This window comes from Ailuropoda melanoleuca, chromosome 7, assembly GCF_002007445.2.
Source record: "Ailuropoda melanoleuca isolate Jingjing chromosome 7, ASM200744v2, whole genome shotgun sequence".
Classification (NCBI taxonomy): domain Eukaryota; kingdom Metazoa; phylum Chordata; class Mammalia; order Carnivora; family Ursidae; genus Ailuropoda; species Ailuropoda melanoleuca.
In genome coordinates, this window is record NC_048224.1 from 126,216,076 (window position 1) to 126,240,247 (window position 24,172).

Sequence of the window (24,172 nt, forward strand, 5' to 3'; positions counted from 1 at the left end):
TAAAAAAGGCGGCTTTTACCCCCTGGGAGCTCTTCCCACAACAAACAAATAATAGGAACGAGATGGGATGAAAACCTACTGGCCTCTGGCCTCGGGGATCTGGCGAGGGGAGGAGGGGACCGGGCCAAGATTTTACTCAAACAGTCCTGGATCTACTCTAACACCCAGAAAAATTGATGAGCTATGTCCCAAATCTCTGTCTTAGATCATATCTATAATTATTTATATGAGCACATTTCCCAAACCTGCACTTACCAATTGCAGCCATTAAGGGGGGAAAATGCCATACATCGAGCATCTGATTTTAGAAAGTACAACTTCCCAATGACTGCTCTGGGACAGAGTAGCTGCTCAATGGTCCCTACGTAACTCAGCAGTATTGATGTGACCAGAACTGTAGAACTGTTGGTCACAAGTGAAATATTTTGGTTTAGGGTGTGATCTTGTATCATATTTCTGACAATAATTAAATAACTGAATCACTGGTTGAGGCCCCTGTGAATGCACGACAGCCATCAGCAAAGGCACGAGACACAGGGTCATGTCTCTACGCATCAGTTTCCTGGAGAAGGGCTGAGCTGGGGGCTGAGCTGGGAGCTGAGCTGGGGTCAGGGTCTGATGCACGTCAGGTGCTTGGCATGGTGCGAGGCACATCGCGCAAGCTCACTAGAGGTCAGTATGTCAGGAGAGTTATTTTTCTCTTGCCAAACAAGAAATCTGAAGGTTGGCAGCCCAGGGCTGGTCCAGAGGCTTGAGAAGGCAGAAGCAAGGTCTCTGTGACTCTGGGCCTCTCTCTCGGGTCTGGTCCCAAGATGGTTGTTGCAGCCACTGCATCCAGGCTTCTCGCGTTTGGCAGGAACATCAAAGTCTGGGGTCTGTTAGTTTTTTGGTTTTTTTTTTTTTTTTTAAGATGTATTTATTTCAGAGAGAGAGAGCACAGGGGGAGGCAGAGGGGCAGAAGGAGAAGGACAGGGAGAGAAGCAGAACTCCCACTCTCACCGCTGAGTGTGGAGCCTGAGGCAGGGCTAGATCTCACGACCCTGAGATCATGACCTGAGCCGAAATCAAGAGTCAGAGCCCCTGGGGTCTGTTAGTTGTTTAAGAAGAGGGAGGGCTGATGTGGTGTTCCCTGCAGTTAGCCGTTAATCATGTTCCAGTTTATCACACCGGAACTTCGTAATAGCTCCGGAAATAGGGCAGGGGTATTATCTCCATTTTACAGATGTGGAAACCGAGGCTACAAAGACATAGAAATTTGCCCAGGGCTATACAATAGTGAGGGACAGAAACAAGCTGCTAACTCAGGCTACCATGCCTCTTGCTCTTAGTTCATAACTTTTTCCAGAACACCAAACTGCCACAAGGAACAGTACTTTGTTGGAGGCACATGAATGAGTTTTAAGACAACAAATAAAGGGTTTAATGGAAGGCAGTACATTAAATATAAATTAAGATAACATGCTGTAAAATACTCTGAGGTCTAGGTGAAGAGGAAAGGGAGGGGAAAAGTTAAAGATTAAGATGGGAAGTAAATGAGGGGCGCCTGGGTGGCACAGCGGTTAAGCGTCTGCCTTTGGCTCAGAGCGTGATCCCAGTGTTATGGGATCGAGCCCCACATCAGGCTCTTCCGCTATGAGCCTGCTTCTTCCTCTCCCGCTCCCCCTGCTTGTGTTCCCTCTCTCGCTGGCTGTCTCTATCTCTGTTGAATGAATAAATAAATAAAATCTTTAAAAAGAAAGAAAAGATGGGAAGTAAATGAGAGTCATGTATGGAAATCATCTATGCAAATCAGATATGAAAAGCGTATGAAAATCTAAAGTGCAAAGAAAGAGTTGCTCTTATAATTACGACTGTGTTTTCCTTCAAGATGTCGTTTGAGGAATAAAGCATATGTGTGTGTATATAGATGAACATGCATGCATGTGCTCCAGTGAGTGCTTCCATGTGCCCAACAGGCACCGCCATGTTAACAAAGTCAGAAATGATACCAGAATAAGCTTTCTAGATCAATAAAAGCTTTCAGCCCATCTAGATCAATTTTATGCAAAAATTCTGTACTAGATTTTTCCATATGGTATATTACATATACAGTACATTGGATATGATCTAAGCAACTTTTCATATTTAAATGCATATTTTCTATCAAAGGACCCTACAATAACAAAACTCATTTTTTTATATTTTAAAATACGGGGGAAAAAGAGGACCATCATTGTTAGAAATCATCATAAAAATTAATCTTACTAGAAATTAAAGTTTAATTGAAGCATTTCTTCAGTGATGAAAACAACTAACATGAGAGAAAGAATTGTGGAGGTTGTAGCCAAAGAAAGCTGCCTGGATCGAAGTCATGGTTCCCTTCTTTGTTTCCTCTAAGTTTCTTCATCTGTAAAGTGGGGATATTTACCTCACAGGGTTGTTATGAGAACCAAATTTGATAATGTACAGAAAGTGCTTAACACAATGCCTGACATGTAGAGAACATGTAGTATTAGTAAATTTTCTCATTTCAGTAACTGGATTTTAGTTTATTTTATCTTTATTGAATTGGCAAAAAAAATTCTTTTGTAAAAAGTATTTTATTTATTTATTTGAGAGAGTGCATAAGCAGGAAGGAGGGTCAGAGGGAGAGGCAGACTCCCTTTGGAGCAGGGAGCCCAACGCAGGGCTCCATCCCAGGACCCTGGGATCATGACCTGAGCCAGAGGTAGACGCTTAACTGATTGAGCCACCCAGGTGCCTGGCAAAAGTATTTCTAATACTGGCATTAGAATTTTTATTTCAAACCTTTAAAATTTTTATTAAGGTTCAAATTCCAAAAGGTGCACCTTCTTACTCAATCATACAACTACTGAAAGAATGCTAGGCAGAGAAATAATTTCATGGACATAGTTTGTAAAATTAAAATGCAACATTATTTGTCTAAATTTCTTAAGAAACGTATTTTAATGCTACAAAAACGGCCTTAGAGTTTAAACTCTATTATCCTAAAAAGTACGAAACCTAGAATCATTCACATTATGGAATGCTAATATGCTGTCCCTAATATGCTTGGCTGTATCGCAATACGTAGCCAGGCTTAAATCCAGTGAGCCACCATTTTGACCTCTCAGTGGTAGGGGTCTGTAAGAAACTTTTCGAACTGAGTAGATGTGAAGCTTCAGCCAATTTCTATTACTTCATGCAATGTAGGGAATTCTGTTCCAGTGACAGGCACATCTCCAGAGATTTCCTTTAATCTTGGTAGTAAACGCCAGAACTTGAAGCTTCCCAAACTACAGAAGCATTTAGCTCCAACATGAAAGACTAGTTCCTCAAGAGCGATCAGCTGCAAAGTTCCTCTTATTTTGTAAGACACCTTCCTCTGCGAAGGAAGGATCTGGGGGCTGCAAGTTAGCCTCAGGCCTTTGAAGATTTGGCAAAGCTGGGGGTAAAGTCTTTTGGAATCATTTTGACCTAGTTTGGGCTGACGATTCAATACAATGACACCCAATTGTGCTACCATTTTATTTTAGCTTTTTAAAAAGTTAGTTTATTTTCTGTATCACCCTGATGCCATTTTCCTACATAACAGGATCCAAACAAGTCTACAAACTGCATTTGGTTGATATTCCTCTTAAAGCTTTTTGACCTTGTACTCGTTTCCCCACCTTTTTTTTTTTAATTGCATTTATTTGTTGAAGAGAGCAGGCCATCTGTCTTGTAGAACATCCCATATTCTGGATGGTTTTGCCGTTCACATGAAGTACACAGTCCACTTGGAATTGGTTCATGTGTGCCATGTGATATGGAGAGCTATTTCATTTTTTTCCTTATGGATATCCTATTGCCCCAGCAGCATTTATTGAAAGATTTGCTATTTAGAATCAAGAATCTATCTATCTATCTATCTATCTATCTATCTATCTATCTATTCATCCATCCATCCATCCATCCATCCATCCATCCATCCATCCATCTGATGTGCTTTTTGGATAGTGTTGTTGTGGTTGGGAGTTGATGGCCAGGAAAGAATTCTTGAGATGTCTTCGGTGCAAAAATGTGGTTTTATTAAAGCATGTGGACAGGACCCGTGGGCAGAAAGAGCTGCTGCCCTGAGATTGTGAGGAACAACTCAAATGATATACTTTTTATAACTACAAATTATATACTTTGGGGTTGGGGGGAGGTAAAGACCAGGGGAAGTTCCAAAAACATTCTCATATGCTAACGAAGACTCACAAGACACTGGAGGCCTGGCCACTGTCAAGCTAAGGTAGTTTTTCCCTCTAGCAAGACATTAACATTAAGACAGTTGGGAGTTTCCTGGAGGAACGTTACACTCTGCCTGCCTTAAATATTTGTCAATGGGCTGTAGGTTATAAGGACATTTAATTTTATCTACATTTCCTTCTGCCTTTGTTCCCCATATCATATCCATCCATCTAGGTGCAGGACTGTTTTTATTCTCTGTATTTTTTCCTATTGGACTGTTTGTCTAATACTACTCTGTCCTAATTCCTGTATATTTGTAATGAGTATTGTTACCTCATAGGGTAAGGAGTCCCATCTTGAGACTTCTTTAAGGGTATCCTGGCTATTTTGGACTTCTGTGTTACCATATAAATTTTAGAATCAACTTGTCCAGTTCCACAACAACCTGTTGGAATTTCTATTGGAGATAGCATTGAATTTATGAAACAATTGGAAAGAATTGCCATCTTTGTCATATTGAATCTTCCAATTAGTGAACATAATATATGAATAAATATAATCCTCAGACTCAAGGAAATGGGGCCTCTGCCATGGACCCCAATTTCAGGGTTTCTGTGGATTGTGCCCCTTTCCCATGGAATAGAGAGTCTACTGGATCAATGTGATGGGTTACTCAGAGCCATCACTCCCTCCCTCTAGACTATAATCTGGGTATCAGGATCCTGAAATTTCCTGCCCAAATACCTTCAAACCCACTTCTAGGGTGTCCTCTGGAAGACAGAGAAATCCATCCGTGTGCACCCTTATTCCTGAGGATTGGTTAAAGGATGGTCAAGTGGTGGTCCAGGGAGGCAGGTACTGTGGATGGAGCTTGGATGTGTGGATTGGTGTGTCCACGTATGCACATGAAATTCCCCTCCTGGTGCAGCGTAAGGTGGAGCCAGAGTGGAAAGAGAAGTGGGATTAGGGAAAGCTGTGAGCCAGGGGCTACACTCCAGGACAGAATTCTGAAGAGTGCAAATCTCAGAATTCAAATCTGACTTTCCAGGTAGTTATGATGATATATTTGTCCATGTAGGAAAATAGGTTATGTTTTATTGATCATTTGTTGGCTATATTTATAACTTTTAAATATTTAGATGTAGGCTATGCAGGCCTCCCTTTGTGTTCTTGCCCCAGGTCCCACATAAAGTGAGAGCAGAGCTGATAATATATTGTTTTATTTTAATCTTCTTTAATTTCATTCAATAATATTTTAAGGCTCTTTGCATAAAGATCTTGAACATGTCTCTTAAAATTTATTTCTAGTTCTTTGATATTTTTAATTCTTTTTTTTAATGGAAAAAATCATTTTTTTAAAGATTTAATTCATTTATTTGGGAGAGAGAGCACAGAAGAAGAGGAAGAGAACACAGAGGGAGAGGGAGAAGTAGACTGCCCACTGAGCAGAGAGCCAGACGCTGGGCTGGATCCCAGGACCCAGGGACCCCAGGACCCCAGGATCACGACCTGAGCTGAAGGCTGACGCTTCACTGACTGAGCCACCCGGGTGTCCCAACTCTCTCAGTTCTGTTAGGCAGCTTATTATTTGTGATCGTATTTCTAGATTCCAAAATTTTATGTTCTCTTTTCTCTACCACCTCTTTGCTTTTGTTGATTTTATGCGATACTTTTTAAAATTCTGTTTACTATCTTTTTTTTTTTTAAGATGTATTTATTTACTTGAGAGAGAGCAGAAGGAGAGGGAGAGAAAGAATCCTCAAGCAGACTATGCGCTGAGCGTGGAGCCTGACATGGGGCTTGATCTCAAAACCCTGAGATCATGACCAGAACTGACACCTAGAGTCGGACGCTAAACCAACTAAGCCACCCAGGAGCCCCTGTTTACTAACTCTTTAGTGGAGTTTCAGGAGGAAGCAAGTGTAAATATGTATGTCTGTCATCTTTACCAGAAGTCTGCCTTCTGGTTTCAAGTGCTAATCTCGAATGGCCAGTGTGCGGTCAGTGCCCGTCACCCCACGGCTGTGTGTGCTCCTGTGTGTCTAATGGCAGAGCGCACCGTCATCCCATAGCGGTTACAGACATTCACTCTGAGAGGAATGTGGCATTGATAAGGGAGAGTTTTCTGCTCATCAACCCTAGTTGAATCGAATGTATGCTGAACTACTGACTTCTAAATTCAGCAGCAACATGGAGAGTTTCTGATTCTGTGATAAGTACTGTGACTTAAAAGTGGGTTTGCAGGCTCCATGAAGTACTTATTTGCATACTTTGTTCAAAATCTTTTTTCTTCCCCTGTGTGACTGTTTCTCTATAATGCCATTATATGCAAGTGAGTCACACATTTTGGCGTCAAATATTTCTTGGTTTCACATACAGTATGAGCAAGAAAGGTTATCAGCTAAAGGACGCCAAGAGCTAGATGAATGAACTATCTGCTAAAAAACTAATTTCAAATAAGATACTGGTAACAAGTAAGCTCAGATGACTTGCTTCTCCCAAAGGACTGACACCCAAATTGAGTGAAGTCAACTCTAAGGAAAGGGAGCATGTCCCCACCAGTCAAGTGTGGAGTTCATGGCAGCAGAAACAAGAGTAGACACCATAACAAAATCAGTCAATGAGATTTAACTGCATTCATGGGCCATTTTATTAAATGGGTAGTTGGCAAGGAAAAAAAAAAGTTTCATTCAGTAAGTTGGTAAAAGAGAAGAATTAGCTAGGTCATTAAGACACCTCACGAACTGATCTCTAGAGCTGGAACATAGCATGCATTGATTGTTCACAGAGAATTAGAAAAGGTGCCAACATACATGGCTGATTGATGGCCAATGGGATGTTTTGTTTCTTTTTGAAACAAAGCTGGAAACAAAGTTGTTTTTTTTTTTTTTTCCTTGAATGTGAAACTGGTTGGGTCAGTGAGATAGGACTGCTCACACCTAGTTTTCTCTAACATATATTTTTGTGTGACAATGATCATTTAGACCCTTGTAATAGCATGGGTTTCTAAATGGGAAACAGTCAAAATAATCAGGAGAAGAAAATTCAGCAGATGCTGTTGCAATCTCTTCTTGCCTTGCGTATGGATTTATTTCTTCTCCCAGTAAGTCAGGTGTACTTTCTTTTCCAATGATTAGAATGTTTTCATCAGAGCTCCTGAAATATTTCTCCCACAGCAAGTGAGACTTCCAACTCATTGAAGTGAATAAACACGCTTCTTTACAAAGAATGTGCCATGTTATGTAGAAAACAGGACTTGAAAGGAATTGTTAAGAACCATTAGGCTTATTCACATGTTTTTATTTTATTTTATTTTATTTTTTATTTTGTCAAGGACATAGGGAGCTAGTCCTTTGCAGTAGAATTCTTAGCTTTTAGGTGAGCCTGCCTCCAGGCTGGAATAATTTAGTCACCTGACTTTCCTGTAACTCTTATTATGTTTGGCTTCATGAGGCAGCATTCATGAGCGAGTGGTCCTTTTCCATTCCCCAAAAGTCTTTTGTAGGACACTATTAATCTTTTTCCTTTTGCTACTTCTATGTATGAAGTGTGCAAAAATCCCTAGTTGTACTCAGGGCTGATATACAAATAACAGATGCAGTTAGGATTCTAATTTTCTGTTATTTGTTTCAACATTTTTCTATTATTTGTTGAACATTGTTGTTTCTTGGTTTAGCAAAAATTGCTCTCCCTCAAAACCAGCTTATATATCTGATCACTTGATACTGCTTTTAATAATTATGATAAGGAAAGCATTGTAAATTATCCTAGAGTCAAATCCAATATAATTGTTATGGAAGGTCACTTTTATTATTTAAAACACGGAGTTTGTTATACTTAAATTAAAAAAAAAAGATACTCAGACTATATATATTTCATGTACTAAAACACCAGGCCACATTCATATATTGATTTTTAATGTGCACTAACACCAACTAGAAAGTTCGTTACTCAGTTCACATTTCCAAACACTCATACTTGTTTATTCTTGAAACCGGAGGGGAGAGAGAGCATCAGAAAGTTTTCACAATGCCCCATGAATTATTTAAATCCATTTCCTGTGCAGAGAAAGCCCTATGACATTTCCAGAGCTGCTGTTTATTTTGGGATGTGAAGGATGTTAAAATTCTTTGTGTTTAAACCACAACATTGATGAGTGGCATGGGACAAAGACTCAAGGCAGGCAGTAAGTGGCCAGGCAATCCCTACCGGAAAGAAAGAAGCTATTGAATTACCGGAGTCAAGAGCAGGCAAATTCACCTGGGTTGGCAAGCTGAGCAAGGGCTGCAAGAAAGACTGACATCCATTGTTCCTCTCACCTGCCTGAGTGTATTCAGTCTACAGGAGCAGCTGGCTTCTCACTACCTCCATGAGTGCAGAGACCAAACGCCAAATCACATAAAGGAGAGTGCTAATACACTGGTTGTACGCTTTTACGTGGAGAGGGATACCCGCAGATGCTCAAGGAAAACACCTCGTGTTTATCAGCTGTCTCACAGCATACATTTTTTACTGTTCTGTTTTACTGAAGTGTTTCCCTGAAACTCACTAATCTTTACAACACCTGATTGTAATACACACAGTCTAAAAACGACTTTTCTTTCTTCTTTTTTTCCTCTTCTCTTCTTTTTTAGTTGAGTTATATTTGACATATAATGTTAGACTAGTTTCAGGTGTACAACGTAATGATTCAATATTTGTATATACAGTTGACCCTTGAGCAACATGGGTTTAAACTGTGCAGGTCCACATATATGCAGGTTTTTTTCAATAAATACAGTATAGTACTATAAACGTATTTTCTCTCCGTTATGATTCTCTCTTTTTTTTAAAAGATTGATTGATTTTAAAGAGAGCGCGAGTGGCAGGGCAGGGTTGAGGGGAGCAGGGGACAGAAACTCAAGCCGACTCCATGCTGTGCTTGGAGCCTGATTCAGGGCTTGATCCCAGGATCCTGCTGAGATCATGACCCGAGTGGAAATCAAGAGTCGGATACAACCGACTGAGCCGCCCAGGTGCCCCACTCATCCTCTTCTTATAAAGCCACCAATTCCATCACATTAAGCCCCACTCTTTTTTTTTTTTTAAAGATTTTATTTATTCATTTGAGAGAGAGAGAGAGACAGCCAGTGAGAGAGGGAACACAAGCAGGGGGAGTGGGAGAGGAAGAAGCAGGCTCCCAGCGGAGGAGCCTGATGTGGGGCTCAATCCCAGAGCGCAGGGATCACGCCCTGAGCCAAAGGCAGACACTTAACGACTGAGCCACCCAAGCGCCCCACATTAAGGCCCATTCTAATGACCTCTTTTAACCTTTATTACCACCTGAAAGCCCTTTCTCCAAATACAGTCACATTGAAGGTTGGGGCTTTAACATATAAATTTTAGGAGGGAACACAATTCAATCCATAACAAAAGGTGTTCACTATAAAATTCTTTCAACATTGCCATATATTTATATGTTTTCATAAGAAAGTGTGGAGGAAAAGGGAAGTAGATTTTAAGAGAAAGAATTGGTCTTCCAGTGAGCTTTAGATACACCACTTTCCTAATACTATTTTTCAGGATTGCTTCTGCTGAGACTATTTTTAATGTGTTCAGTCCTTTAAAAAATAAATCAGGTCGCTATTTTTGAGTGTCTTCCAGTGACGGAGGTATAAGTGGGTAGAAGGGAAGAACGTCAAGGCAAATAAATTAAGAAGTATTCATTGAGCATTCACGGTCTATATAGCCTGTGAGATACAAAGACATGGAAGACCTAGATCTTAGCAGCAGGGGTCATGCTGTCTTTGGGAGGCCCCAAAGAATGGAGCAAAGTTCAGGTCTATAGGCAATCCCAGTGAAGGCTAAATACCCAGGGCCCAGCAGTGCTGATGGCTAACCCTAGCGTGATGCCTCCCTCCAAAATCACCTCCCTCTGACTTTCTCTTACCACAGGTCCCTCCACAGTCTGCTGGCTGTGTCTGCAAGGCTCTCCCCCTACACCACGCCTGACTGTTCCACCTCATCCATCAAGCCTCAGACCCAGCTCACTTCCTCAGAGACATTTTCGTTGACACAGAGCACAGATCAGGTTCTTTGTCATACAGCGTCATAATACAGTAGTCCTTTCTTCATGGGCATTTGATTCAGCTCATAATTATATGGTCACTTGAGCGATCATTTGAGTAATGCGTAATCTCTACTAGATTTTAAACTCTATGACAAATAAACTGTATTTCCTTTTTAATTCCAATTGTATCCCCAGCAATTCACAGCATCTGTTATATAGGAGGTAACACAGAAAAACACAAAAACTGTGGAGTTTGTTGGGGTTTTTTCTCTCAATAAGAAGGGAAAAAAAGCCCATATTTTTACAACCATAGGAGCTACTGCCAGGATAGCTTGTTAATAAAATAAATTTATGAAGGGCTTTTTTTAAGTCAGAAGAAGGAAAATGCTTGTAGAATCATAGATGTTGGAAAGGAGATTTTGGGTCATCTGGTCTACCTACTTTACTATCAAATTTATGTCAAATTTATGAGTGTCTTTGGTAAATCTTTTTTTTTAAGATTTTATTTATTATTTGAGAGAGAGACAGGAGAGAGGCAGAAGGGGAGGCAGACTCCCCAGTGAGCAGGGAGCCCGATATGGGGCTAGGTCCCAGGACCCGGGGACCATGACCCAAGCCTAAGGCAGATGCTCAACCAACTGAGCCGCCCCAGCACTCCTCGTTAGTAAATCTTTAAAGAAAAAAACAAAACTGTTTATAACAAACTGTTAGAGAATTGAAACTAAATCAATTCTCTGTTCTTCAGAAACTATTATATAAAGCATTTAGTCAAATTCTTGATTCACAATAATAATTTCAATACTTATTATTGGTACTAGCAATACTACCAGGAAACCTCCAATTTGTAGTACATTATTTTTAAAAGAGCACAGATTTTAGACCTAAAAACCCCAGGATTAAGTCACAGCTCTGCAACTAACTGGGTTCATGGCTCTGAGCAGTTCACTTAATATCTCTAAACCTTTGTTTTTTTTCTCCTGGCTTTCAGTGAATGGTAGCCAATATGGTTATGATAAAAGCCACAATGAGGATGAATCAGATTCCGTGTTTACTCTCAAAGAGCTTACAGTCCAGTGGAAAAATAGGTAAAAACTCCAATTCTGTGTAGTAGGTGCAACAATGGAAGCATGCCACCAAGAAGGACGGAGAATAGCTCTCACACCTGGCCTGCTGGAGGAGGAAAGAGTTTTGTTTAAAAAGATAATGAAAAGCAATTCTCCAGACCGATTAAGGAAAAAAGACAATCTGGGCAGAGGAGCACTGTGAAGTGGTTTTGGTATAATCCCAACAGAGTATTCCAAAGTCTGGTGTGGCGGGAGATGGGCAGCAGACCCTGGGGTGTCTTGTATGTCATGATAAAATACATGGATTTCACACTCTGGGTGCTGGAGAACCAGTAAAGGGCTTTAAAGAGAAATAATCAGATTTATCTTTTAGGAAAGTCACCTGGAATGTCATATGGTGGATGGCTTAGAGAGGTGAGGTGAGAAGCAGGGAGACCAGGTAGGAGGCCCTTGTGATAGTCAGTGGAAGAGGTGAAGGACTGAATCAGGAAGAGTCACGTGGGCCTGGAGAGGTGAGAATGATTCGAGAGATAGTTTAGGGGAGCACCTGGATGGCTTAGTTGTTAAGTGGCTGGCTTTGGCTCAGGTCATGATCCTGAGGTCCTGGGATCGAGCCCATGTTGGGCTCCCTGTTCAGCATGGAGTCTGCTTCTCCCTCTCCCTCTGCCTGCCGCCACTTCCCCTTGTGCTTGTGCTCTCTCCCTCTTTCTCTCTGTCAAGTAAATAAATAAAATCTTAAAAAAAAAAAAAAATAGAAGAGAGAGATAATTTGGGAATAGAGTCAGCCAGATGGGGTGATGTGGAATACAGAGAAGTGAGGGGTCTGACATGACTCACAATGAATCATGACTGTGGAATCCGAGTGCCTAAGTCACTTAAGTGTCTGGCTCTTGGTTTCCACTCAGGTTGTGATCTCAGGGTTGTGAGATTGAGCCCCCCCCCCCCAATCAGGCTCTACCGCAGCATGGGGTCTGCTTAGGATTCTTTCTCCCTCTGCACCTCCCCCTCTAAAATAAATAAATAAATCTTTAAAAAAAATAATGAATCATGACTTACTGGAAAGAGTGGGTAGACAAATATCATTCTATCAGTCAGGACAGAGAATATAGAAGGAAGAAGGGGGAGGTGGGAAGGAGAGGGAAGCTGAGATGAAGATGAGTGATTTGAATTTGGGCATAGTGAGTTTGCAGTAGTATGAGCTCCCAAGAGAAAGGAGGTATCCAACAGGGACTGGGTCAGGGACTTCCCTTCTGGAGCCACTAGTTTGCCCTGGGGAAGGGTGTGATGTGAAAAGGAGTAAGTGCCAAGCACAGAATGCTGGGGATGCCAGCCGAGAAGCAGGAGATAGACAAAGAACCATGGACAGGCAGAGAAACAGAAGTGAGAATAGGGTCAGAGAGACCAAAGGATAAAAGTATTTCACAAAGGAGGAACTGGGTAACTGTGTCAAAATGTGCAGAAAGGTCAAGCAACATGAGGAGTGGGAAATATCCACTAAATCCCATTGTATGAAGCCACTTGGCAACTTGGCTTGTGGTGTTTCACTAGAGAGAGAAAGGTAGGAAAATGGATTGCATTGGCTTGAGAAGGCAATAGGAGGGTGGAGAGAGAGGGATCATGATGATAGACAAAAATGAAGAAAATTTTCAAAATGTCCCCCAAGGTATCTTTAAATATATTTGAGTATTTCCCTCAATCTGAAAGAAACAACTCCTTGCGATCAGCTTCATCCAGGCAGAAAGATCACTCAAGGGACAATTTCCCTGCCTATACAAAAACTATAGTCTCAGGAGGAAGATAAGTGCTTACTACTGTTTTCTAGAGAAGACTGGTCCTAAGAAACATTACTTTGTAATTTAACATAGGGCAAAAATCCCAAACACATTTTGATTTAAAGATTCCTAACGCCGTGTCCTTCATACGGCCATTTTTGCCTTACAGCTTGGCTAATATTGTCTTTACCGTGTCTTTAACATTTGTTCTTTCTCCTTCTTTCCCACGGTCTTTAAAACAAAACTGTGTTTATTTTTAAGCCATTCACTACGTATTTTTGAAGTTCACATTTAAATGTCTTGACAATTTTTATCCAAAAGAGGGCGCAAATTTCTCATGAAATATAGTACAGTATTTTCACAAAATTTGCTGGCTCCTAGTAGTATTTAAATTACACAGCTGCTGTAATTTAATGCAGAAGCATTATTTCTGTGGCATATGCATATGAATTAAGTTCCATTGTGTGAGTGCTAATTAAGAAACTTTTGCATCTTGAAGAATAGTTTCAGAGAAGAGCCAGACTAAGTTGGAGCCAACATTTTTCTATTTTGGGTAGCCAAATCAAATTAAGATAGGCATTCTAAAATTAAACATTAAATGGGATTTGAAAAACCCGGTTTGTTTTCAATCTTCTAATTTTAGGGTGTATTTCCATTCTACCATGGCTCAAAGAACAATTCGTGAAGTAATACAGTTCAGACCTTGTTTGTGGGTGGGTAATAACGAATCAGGGGTTTTTGTCTTATCTTGTCTTGTTTTGATCACAGCTGGAATTGTTCACATTTTAAATATCTAGTATGTATGGCTGTTCTTACGTAGAAGGAGCCGTATGACTGGTGAATAGAGGGGATAATGTGAATTCTGATCTCAGCTCTCCCTCTAGGTTGAATCCCACCATGACTTGGATACATTTTCTCAGGGAAATGATATGCCAAAGGTGTACTGAAGTTCTGGTGGGCTTCCTGAATTCAAGTTATGGAAATGGAAGGAAGTGAAAAGAGGAAGTCATTTTTTCTTTCTTTCTTTTTGTCATTATTTTTTAAAGTAATCTCTACACCCAATATGGGGCTTGAACTCATGACCCCGAGATCAAGAGTCACATGCTCCACAGACTCATGAGCCAGGCAGGTGCCCCAAGGAAGTCATTTTTTCAGTGGTAGTAATGTACTGTAGGTGTTTCTTACTTAACAGAAATCCACTTAACCAAATTCTGTACTTGAGAGTTACAGATTAAGGCAGAACCTCACTCCACAGATGGCACTTCCAAGCTGAAAATCCTGTGCATTTATTAGCTTACTCTTGCTTCTATAACTGGGTTCTCTATCTATAGTACCTGTCTGGTAATTTGCGGGTGGAGGTAACAACGGACACTTATCTAGGGAAACAATACCATCCTGATGGGCTTCTAGCCCTCAGATGAAACCAACTATGAGTACGAAATCACTTAAACTATTTTGGGAATTGATTAGACTCTGAGGACTATTAACTAGGACCCAAATAACTCTATCCTCTAGTGGCAACACACGAGTAGCACTAAATGAGAGCAAAAGCTAAATTCATGGTTCCTGTTGATGTACAGGTCTACAATGACACTGCCAACTGCATGTGGATAAGGAACCAACAGGACAACAAGAACCAAGCATTATTTCCAGTTTTTATTTAATTACAAATCTAAGACCCATTGCTAAATTACTTCTAGGAATTACCAACAAGTGCCGGTACCTACCTTCTTATATGATCATAGAGCCCTATAATTTGATTTATCACCCTGAGTTCTGCTGCGTCTGGCCAAAACTTCCCTTCATTATGCACACCATCCAATGGCAAGGTCGGTGTGTGTGCTTACCTGGAGATTCCCATGCTGCGTCTGGTCCAACTTCCTCCTTCCGTGACTCTAAGATCTAATCTCATCTTCTTTAGGGCACAACCCAGACCACATTTCTTTTCTAGATGGGGGGGGCATGACTCCTCCTTTTCCTCTACCCCTGTTATGTCCAACACCCTTGTTCTGTTGTACCCCTTATGGGAATACCCCTAAACCCCTTAGATTTCATTCCCTGTAGACTCCACCAAGAAGGTGCTTTTAAATACTCAACTTGCTGGATGATGGCAGATTTTGTTACATTTCTGAAACTTTCTCTTGCTTTTCAATAATAGAAGCAGATCGATCAACCACCAAAAATGTTTAAGGACAACTATGTGAGATTGGAGGGTATGAAGAAGTTAGCGACGCAAACACATCCTACAACAATACAGAAGAGAGGCTGAGGGGGCTGATGATAAGATTGGATTTTGAATCTGTTTCTGCATTCACTATTTATATTGAGACATTTGGGAATATAGCAGTTTTTCAATATGTCTTTTCTGAAATGACCGTTTTCTGGTTGGTACATGACGTTTCAAGGCTTACCACATTCACTGGTATAAAACTCATATACTGAAATCAGTTTGCTTAGAAAATGAATCTGATTTTATAATAAAAGTTAAAAAAAATTTCAGCTGGGAATGTGCAGCCAGAAGAAGGCTGTTGCATTCTATAAGGGCTTTAATAATATATAAAGGTAAATGGGTAATAAAAGCTAAGTAAAAGACAGCTTAATTTCTTATTGATGTTATATTTTCTACCTTTCCAGAATATTATCATGACAGCACTCGCATGTTCCTTTTTTTTTTTTTTAAAGAAAACTGTGAAAATAAGATGCTTATTATTTGAGCTCAAATGCTTATGATTCTTTTGGTTCTTATTCGGCTTTCAAAGGATAATCTTGATCCTTTAACAGACATTTACCTTTAAGAACCATCTACCACTGAAATCCAGCAGGATATATATTAAGTTACAAAAGACAACCTCTTAGTTGTTAGTCTGGATTAGGTAGGAAACACATGGCATATTTGAAAATATCAGAAAAAGCTAAACAAAAATTAGGTGCTGACTGGTGCTTCTGAATGAGAAATGATATTGATTCTTAAAGTTGGCTGCCTTTGTTACCTGTAAAAATATCATCAGACCTCTAAGTTAAGAGTTTGAGTAATCGAGTTAAATTTCATGTTTGTTGGAATATTGAGTCTTTCTGTGGACACTAACAATATCAGTTTACTACCTATGACACTTTTTATTTAGAACTGAAAGCGATATGCAGTCCTTTTAGAACTTGGAGGTTTTCTCTCAAATAAATAAAATATTTTTAGAAAAGTAAATTTTGGAGGTTTTGTCACTTAGGCTCTTTTGAATGTGTTATGTTTAATAAAGCTCGTCCACAACCATGGGCAAAGAAGTTCCTTGCAGTTGACAAGGGTGAGATTTGGAAAGCCATGTGGAACAGCCCCGTGGCCCCGTGGCCCTGTGGCCCCACCCGCACAATGAGAACTCAGCAGCTGTGCGTGATAAACCCGGTTCCAGCATTAATCTGCCATGGGACCTTCTACAAATTGCTTAATTCCAGCCGTGAGAATAAACATTGACACCAACGTTCTAGCATAGATCGAAGGGAATCAGGCTGTTTGCCCATAAAACTGAAACTCGCTCTGCCTTTCCTTCCTAACACTGGGACAGGGAGGAATTAGGAATGACCAGGCTGTAGGCTACTGTTCTTTGCTTCCAATTAAAAGAGGCAAATATGAGTAAGTGACCGTAAGTACGAGGGAGTCGGGCAGCTGGGGTAAGGATGAGCAAAATGTAAGCAAAATTTGAGAACAAAGGGGGAATCTCTGGAGGGGTGAGGGAGATTGCTTGTGATTCTGTCTCAGCTGCTGGCCCCTGATGTGGGTGGACCACAACTGCATGCCACTTGAACCTTTCTTTCTCTCCTATTCCTCTTTCCCTTTGTCTCTCCTGTTCCTTCTTGTTTTCCCTTTGTCAACACTGTTTGAAGGGGAGAGGGAAACAATATTCTACTGAATTTTTTATTTCCTCCTTCTATGTTTAGATCCAAGGGTAATTTTACAGAAGCTCTTCAACCCATTCACAAGGGGCCAAAGTAAACATAAATTAACAAAGTAGTGACAGAGCTGGAACTGGGTGCCAGGCCCTTGAAATGCCAGTCCAGGGCTATTTCCATACATTGCACCCAAGTGTAATCATAAAAAACCAAAACACGACAAAAAAACTTCCAGTGCTGCGCTGACTTTATGTTTTTCATACGTAAGCATGACGTCCTGTTTGTTACTTTACCGCCAGAGGAATTAGGGCAGGAGGAGGCTGTGGTTGTACTCCAGCTCCATTATTTCATCTATGTGAGGATTATTTGATTTAAAATATGAATGTATGTGCTTTAAAAGTCAGTTTTAAAATGTAGTCACAAATGTGGTTCATCCTTGGCCCTGCTTGGTCAGAAATAAAATATTGTACTACTAGAAATATGCATGCTATATTCAGTACCTAATGAAACAAATTTGTAGTTAAAGTAAGAGTCATAATCATAACCATATTTTTTTAAAAAGCCATAATCACTAAAGACCCCCATTAACATTTGTTCATTGGTCGGTTAAGCAAACACTAGTATATATATGGGGGTCTAACATCTACCTTTCTGAGAATTCTCCTGCCCTGAGACTGAGAGTCAGCCAGAGAAGAGTGTCATTTAAATTAGGGAGGATTGTAGAGATGTATGCTACTTAAAATTGAGCTTGGTTTTCCCTAAACCAGTAAAACCAAGTGTCTTGAAAGTCAAAATTAATTGGATGTTAGGAAAAGGGATAGAAGAAACCGTTGATCCTGATCTCTGGGTCAAGTTGCCAAGTAGCAATTCACACTAGATTATAGATAGTCAACCCAGTTTGCAAACGGAGCACAGCAGGGGTACCTGGGGGCTCAGTCCGTACAGCACGCAACTCTTTTTTTTTAAGATTTTTAAATTTTTAAAAATTTTAAAAAAGATTTTATTTCTTTATTTGAGAGTGAGAGAGAGCACAAGCCAGGGGAGGTTGGGGGGAGGAAGGGAGAAGCAGGCTCCCCACTGAGCAGGTTGCTCACGTGGGTCTCCATCCCAGGACCCTTGATCCCAGGACCCTGGGATCATGACCTGAGCTGAGGACAGAGCCTTAACTGACTCAGCCACCCAGGTGCCCCAAGATTTTTTTATTTTTAAGTAATCTCTATACCCAACATGGGGCTTGAACTTAGAACCCCAAGATCAAGAGTCGCGTGCTGTGCAGACTGAGTCAGCCAGGCACTCCAGGCATGTGACTCTTGATTTGGGGGTTGTGAGTTCAAGTCCCATGTTGGGTGTAGAGATTACTAAAAACACAAAAACAAAAGCAGCAAAACAAATGAAAAAGCATACTGCATTTTCCTAATTTCATATTGTGTGATTCCAAACCATCTACAGAAAAAATTTTTAATGACGAATATATTATTTATATATGTATATACAAACGGGCTTTAAGAGACAAAAAGAGCAATTATTTGAGGATTAATTTGATCATTTGAAGTATAAACTAAGGCCCCATATTTGTTGTAAGATTATAATTTGAAGGAATAGGACTTTTTCTTCATTTAAAGATTATTTACTTGAAAGAATAAATAAAAAATCAGATATTTACAGATAGTTTTTGAGAGTATGCTTAACATTCCATCCAATACTGTAAGTCGTCCTTTTTGACCAATAAGTTAAATTCAACGACAATTTATTGAATGTCCATAATACTGTAGATACAGTTTTATAACATCGGTGCTTTAATTTATTTGATCCTACCCCTCTCACCTGGAAATTAACATGAGGAAAATGGAATTTTATTATTTGCTTTTCTTCTCGATGGTATATAAAATCTAGAAACTAGCAGACAGAATATCATTCAGGTTGCTTAACCAAATTTCATTGGCTGCTTTATGTACCATGTCAAAAAATTACAATATAATCTTTCACATAGTGTTTTGATTGGAAAACAAAACATTGCTTAACTCTATAGGATTACATACGTGGATGAATTGCATGGTGGGAAAGAAGTTGACTTAGGGCATATTTGTTTGTCAGAAAGATTTATGTCCCAAATCCTAGAGGTGTGGCAGTTTGTAATAATCACAGGCAAAACATGACATCAACTTTGTTCTTTAGATCTTTTTATTAATTCTTTACAAACCCTAAATCAAACATAGAAACAGCTATTGCTTTGAACCACGAAAAGAGGTGCCTCTATTATGTCTACCATATTATCAGCATACAATTCTATTGTTATTTCCTCTCTTTTCATGTTACTATTCAAAAGTCATTTATAAAGATGACTCTGCGTTAACCGGAAACAAAAACTTCCTAGTGATACACTCGCAAATATTTTATTGGCACAGATATATCACTGAGGAGAACCTGTATTAAATGTGAGTTTTCAACTTCTAAATAGTCAAAACTTGCTTGCAATTCAGATTTTTCTTCTGCACGGAACTTGGATAATTTTTCAAATTTACCATTTTTGAAGGGTAACATACACAAAATTTTACTCCAATTGTTACAGTACTGCAATGTTCACTTTCTAACTTGACATACATGAAGAAGTCCCTTATGGATTCTGATTTCCTCGTCTATAAAATGTTGAATTAAGTAATTTTAAAGTACTTTCTATCTCTAACATTCTAGAACTATAAAACATGTGTGTTTTTAAATGATATCAAACTATATATTTTAGTACAAAGTCAAATAGACATATAGATGAACTATATTTTTATAGAATTTTTAAGAAAGATTGTATTTATTTGAGAGAGAGAGAGCATGAGCTGGGGAGAGGAGGAGTAAAGGGAGAGGGAGAAGCAGGCTCCCGCTGAGCAGGGAACCTCACATGGGGCTCAATACGAAGACCCTGAGATCATGACCTGAGCCGAAGGCAGATGCTTAACGGACTGAGCCACCCAGGCGTCCCAACAAACCAGTTTTGAGATAGGCTGCCTGTGGCCTGGGACCCTGCGCGCACACTCGGCTCTCCCAGCTGTGTGCCCTCGTGTGGGGTTGTAGACACACAGGGAAAAGGGCATCTCTTTTGAATTTGCACAAAGGTACCTTAGCCAGTGGGGGGCCCTAAAATGTGATTATTTCTCTCATCTTAAAAAAGAAAATATTTTTAAAAAGAAACACCTTTCACAATCCACTTTCCTTCCAGGCCCTGCAGCCATTTATCTCCTCTCTTCAAGGAGCTCCTTCCACTTCCTGCCTCCAGTCCTCCCTCCCATTCTGCGCTGACCCTGCTCCCATCCGGTGTATGCACCACCCGCTCCACAGAACCGCTCTGTCGAAGAGGTCTGTCTTCTGCAGTTTGCCATCGGCTTGTCCCCTCATCAGTGTATAACACCATTAATCACTCCACTTCTTCCTCCTTAAAAAAATTTCTTCACGTGGCTTCCAGACTCTCTGCCCTGGTTTTTCTCCCCCCCGAGAGGGCTGTGCCTTCCCAATCTCTTCTGTTGGTTCGTCTTCAACTCCTAGAATATCTCTTTCCCATCTACCCTCAGCCTGAGATGATTGGCTAGTTTGTGGTGGAAATGCCACCCGACCACAGAGGACTCCAAAGTGTACTTTTGAAGCCCGAAGCTCTCCCTCAACTCTGGACTTGGAGATGCTACTTGGCTCCTCGTCCCAGATGTCTGCGGGGCGTTCTAACTCCGGGTGTTTAAAACTGAACCCTTGTTTCCATCCTAACACCTGCTCATCTAGAGCTTTCCTCACCTCACACTTCCAGTGCCTGAGGCCAAAACCCTGATGTCTTCCTCGACTTCTCTCTTGCACTCACACTTCGCAGCAAATCTTGTCAGTTCTACCTTCAAAAGAGATCCAAAACGTGAAGCCTGACCACCTCTCACCGCAGCTCTTCTACCAGCTTGATCAAAGCCCCCGCCGTCACTCAGCGGGATTCTGGCACTGGCCTCCTAACCGGCGTCCTTGTTCCTATACTGACCGCCCGTTTCTGAGTGATCCTAAGACCTAGATTGGATGTCTCTCCTCACAAAACCTGCCAGGCTCTCCCCATCGCAGTCCGAGTGAAAGCCAAAGTTGTTAGGATCTACAGAGCCCTCCACAAACTGCTGACACCCCCCCACACACACACTCACAAACACACGAAGATGCATGGGCACACATAGACCCACAAAGACATGTGAACGCGTAGATAAGCACCCATAGAGACACTCAGATACACACGTGGGCATACAGGGTCACACACACACCCCGTTTCTGTCCTCACCTCCCACTGTGCTCCCCTTCACTCCCCCTGCTGCAGCCACACTGCCCCCTCCAGTGTTGCTCGGACAAGGCAGATGTGCTCCCCGCTCCGGGAATGCTCGGCAGAAAACAGGCCACATGGCTAGCTCCCTCTTTCCTTTGGGTCTCTACCCAAAAGTCATCTTCTCAGGAAGGGCTCCTCTGGCCACCTAACTAGAATTGAAAAACCAACCTCCCCCCAACACACACTTGGTAGAACACCCCCACACCCATGGCTTAATTTCTTTCTCCTTAGCATCTATCGTCTGATAGACTAATTATTTCTCTTACCTTATTCTTGCCTCCTCCAAGAGAATGTGAGCTATATTTGGGTGGAGAGTTCGTCCTTTTCGCTCACACTATCTACAATGTGGGAAACAACAATAGCTCCCCAACAAGTGCGTTTGGAATTGTTTCAGTGACTCAGGAATGCTGTGCTCAACATGAAACCAAAACAGAGAGAACCATATGCGCTGTTTGAGCATCTCGTGGCAATACATCCTCAGCCCTTACACTGGCTTCCCCAAGCTCTTAGAATCCCCGTATGTCAAACCAACCCCTGGTTGTAGCTTTTTCAAGCCCCCATTCCCATAAGAGTTGTTCATTCCTCCCAGGCTTTAGTGGTGCTCAGCAGTGTCTCTGCTTTCTCAATCCTACCCTCAAATGCACCTTCCAGGAGTTCTGTGGCCGCTGGGGATGCCCTCAAGGATATGGGAGAGGAGATGGAACACAAAGATCCATGGGCAGGAAAACTTGCATTTTAGCAAATAAAACATAATGTTTGGTGATGAGGTGATTCTGCTTACAAGTTTCTTTTCCAAAACTTGGACAATCAGCTCTAACAGACAAAAATAAGGAGGAAATTGGTCGTGCTGACATGACACTAATGCTTAATTCAGTCATTGTGTTCCACCTTTTCCTCCTCTCCCCCAACACGAACAGATGCATTAACTCTCCAATGCTATATATGCATATAGCTGAGAGAGAGAGAGAGGGCTGAAGCAACCCAGGGAGGCAGAAATCAGTCAATGGTCCTGCCCCCTCTCTCCTCATTCCACACAGACATACAAGCTCATCTGAAAAATCCTCTCCATCATCTCCTACCCTTATCACTTTCACTCCCAATCAATTGTCTTAAGGAGAGAATATCCGAGGCGCCTGGGTGGCTCAGTCAGAGTTGAGCGTCTGACTCTTGATTTCAGCTCAGGTCGTGATCTCTGGGTTGTGGGGTTGAGCCCCAGGTCATGGGGGGCCTCACGCTCAGCAAGGAGTCTGCTTGAGATTTTTTCCCTCTGGCCCTCCCCCCCACTTGCATGTGCACATGTGTGCTCTCGCTCTCTCTCTCTGAAATAAATCTTTGAAAAAAACAGAGAAAATCTCTTCCTTTGTTATTACATGCCACTCCTTTCCCTTTTACTTGTATCTCTTTATTTCTCTGATCCATACACACCTACTTCCCTGATATCTCAGTGCAGTATTCCAAACGTGTCTCTTCCCACACCCCTGTTTTTCTCTCATAATCAGATAAGAGGAGGTAATTTTAAGTTTTTTTTTTTTTTAATATGGAACGCTTCAAGAATTTGTATGTCATCCTGATGCAGGGGCCATGCTAATCTTCTCTGTATCCTTCCAATTTTAGTGTCTGTGCTGCTGAAGTGAGTACTTAAGTTTTATTTAAGTAATCTCTACACCCAACATGGGGCTTGAATTTATGACCCCAAGGTTAAGAGTCACATGCTCTTCCAGTTGAGCCATCCAGGCGCCCCTGGAACATTTCGGTATTTGTATTTTTTTATCTTTAAAAACATATCTTTAAATGCCCTCAGAATTGGAATGACTAGGATATCATTTAACTATAATAAGGACATGAACTTTGGAGCTGAAGAAACTTGGGTTTTAAAGTAATATAATAATTATATAGTCAGATGGAACAAGTATTGTGAGGATATGAAAAAACAAGATCCATCCCGCCCTGCTTTGGGCAAGCGCAGGATATAGCCCTTCCAGAAAGCACCCATAAGTCCCTGGGGAAAAAGGAAAGGTGGGGGGGGAAAGCAACTTGCATTTTACATCTGAATGGGGCCCTTTTCTTTTGTTTTATTGTAGCACACTTTTCTTTAGCTAATGTGGGTCAAAACTTCGTCAGAAAACAAAATAAACATAAGAAAGACAGTCCATAGTAAGGTAAATACCAAACATCCCAGAAGACCCCCAGTTCAGGATAAGAAGGGAAAAGGGTGTGTGCTCTTTAAATTCTAACTGGCTGGGAGCATAGTACAGGCCTCAAAGCATGGAAAAGTCAGAACTAACAGAGTACTGTAACGAACTTCTTATAATGTGTGTATGTGTACGTACATACATATACATACAGATGCACGTACATTTCTTCATCTGCACAGGCACAAACACACATACATTCTAAGAAAAGTGTTCCAGACACGGTGACACAATGAATCGGCATTGCCTGGGGCATAGTTTTGTTTTGTTTTTAATAGGTGAATTTTTTTTTAGGATTTTTAAAATTTACTTAAATTTACTTAAATTTTTTAAATTTACCGCGAGAGACGGCACAAACTGGAGAGACAGGCAGAGGGAGAGGGAGAAGCAGACTCCCCGCTGAGCAGGGAGCCCGATCCCGATGCCGATGCGGGGCTCGATCCCAGGACCCTGAGATCAGGACCTGAGGGCAGATGCTTAACCGACTGTCACCCAGCGCCCCTGCTTGGGACATGGTTAAACAGCATACTCATGGACTCCAGTTCATCTATTACAAGACTTAATCACACAATGAACTTCAATAAGAAAATCAGGTATCTTGTTCAAATACTTGTGATTATAAAAGCCATTCTCCTGAAAAATAAGGATAAATACAAATTATCTAGAATTGCTTTAATTCACTGTGTGTGTGTATT

The 24,172-nt window shown here is 41.0% G+C and overlaps 1 protein-coding gene and 1 non-coding gene across 2 annotated transcripts in view; one reads left to right on the plus strand and one right to left on the minus strand.

The window, feature by feature from the left end:
• The window catches only part of CLDN10 (claudin 10), a 113,194-nt gene that overhangs the window by 61,214 nt on the left and 27,808 nt on the right, over positions 1–24,172 (plus strand). The window lies entirely within an intron of this gene.
• Positions 22,817–22,923, minus strand: LOC117803240. The gene has a single exon (XR_004626929.1). It is a non-coding gene; the product is annotated as a U6 spliceosomal RNA (small nuclear RNA).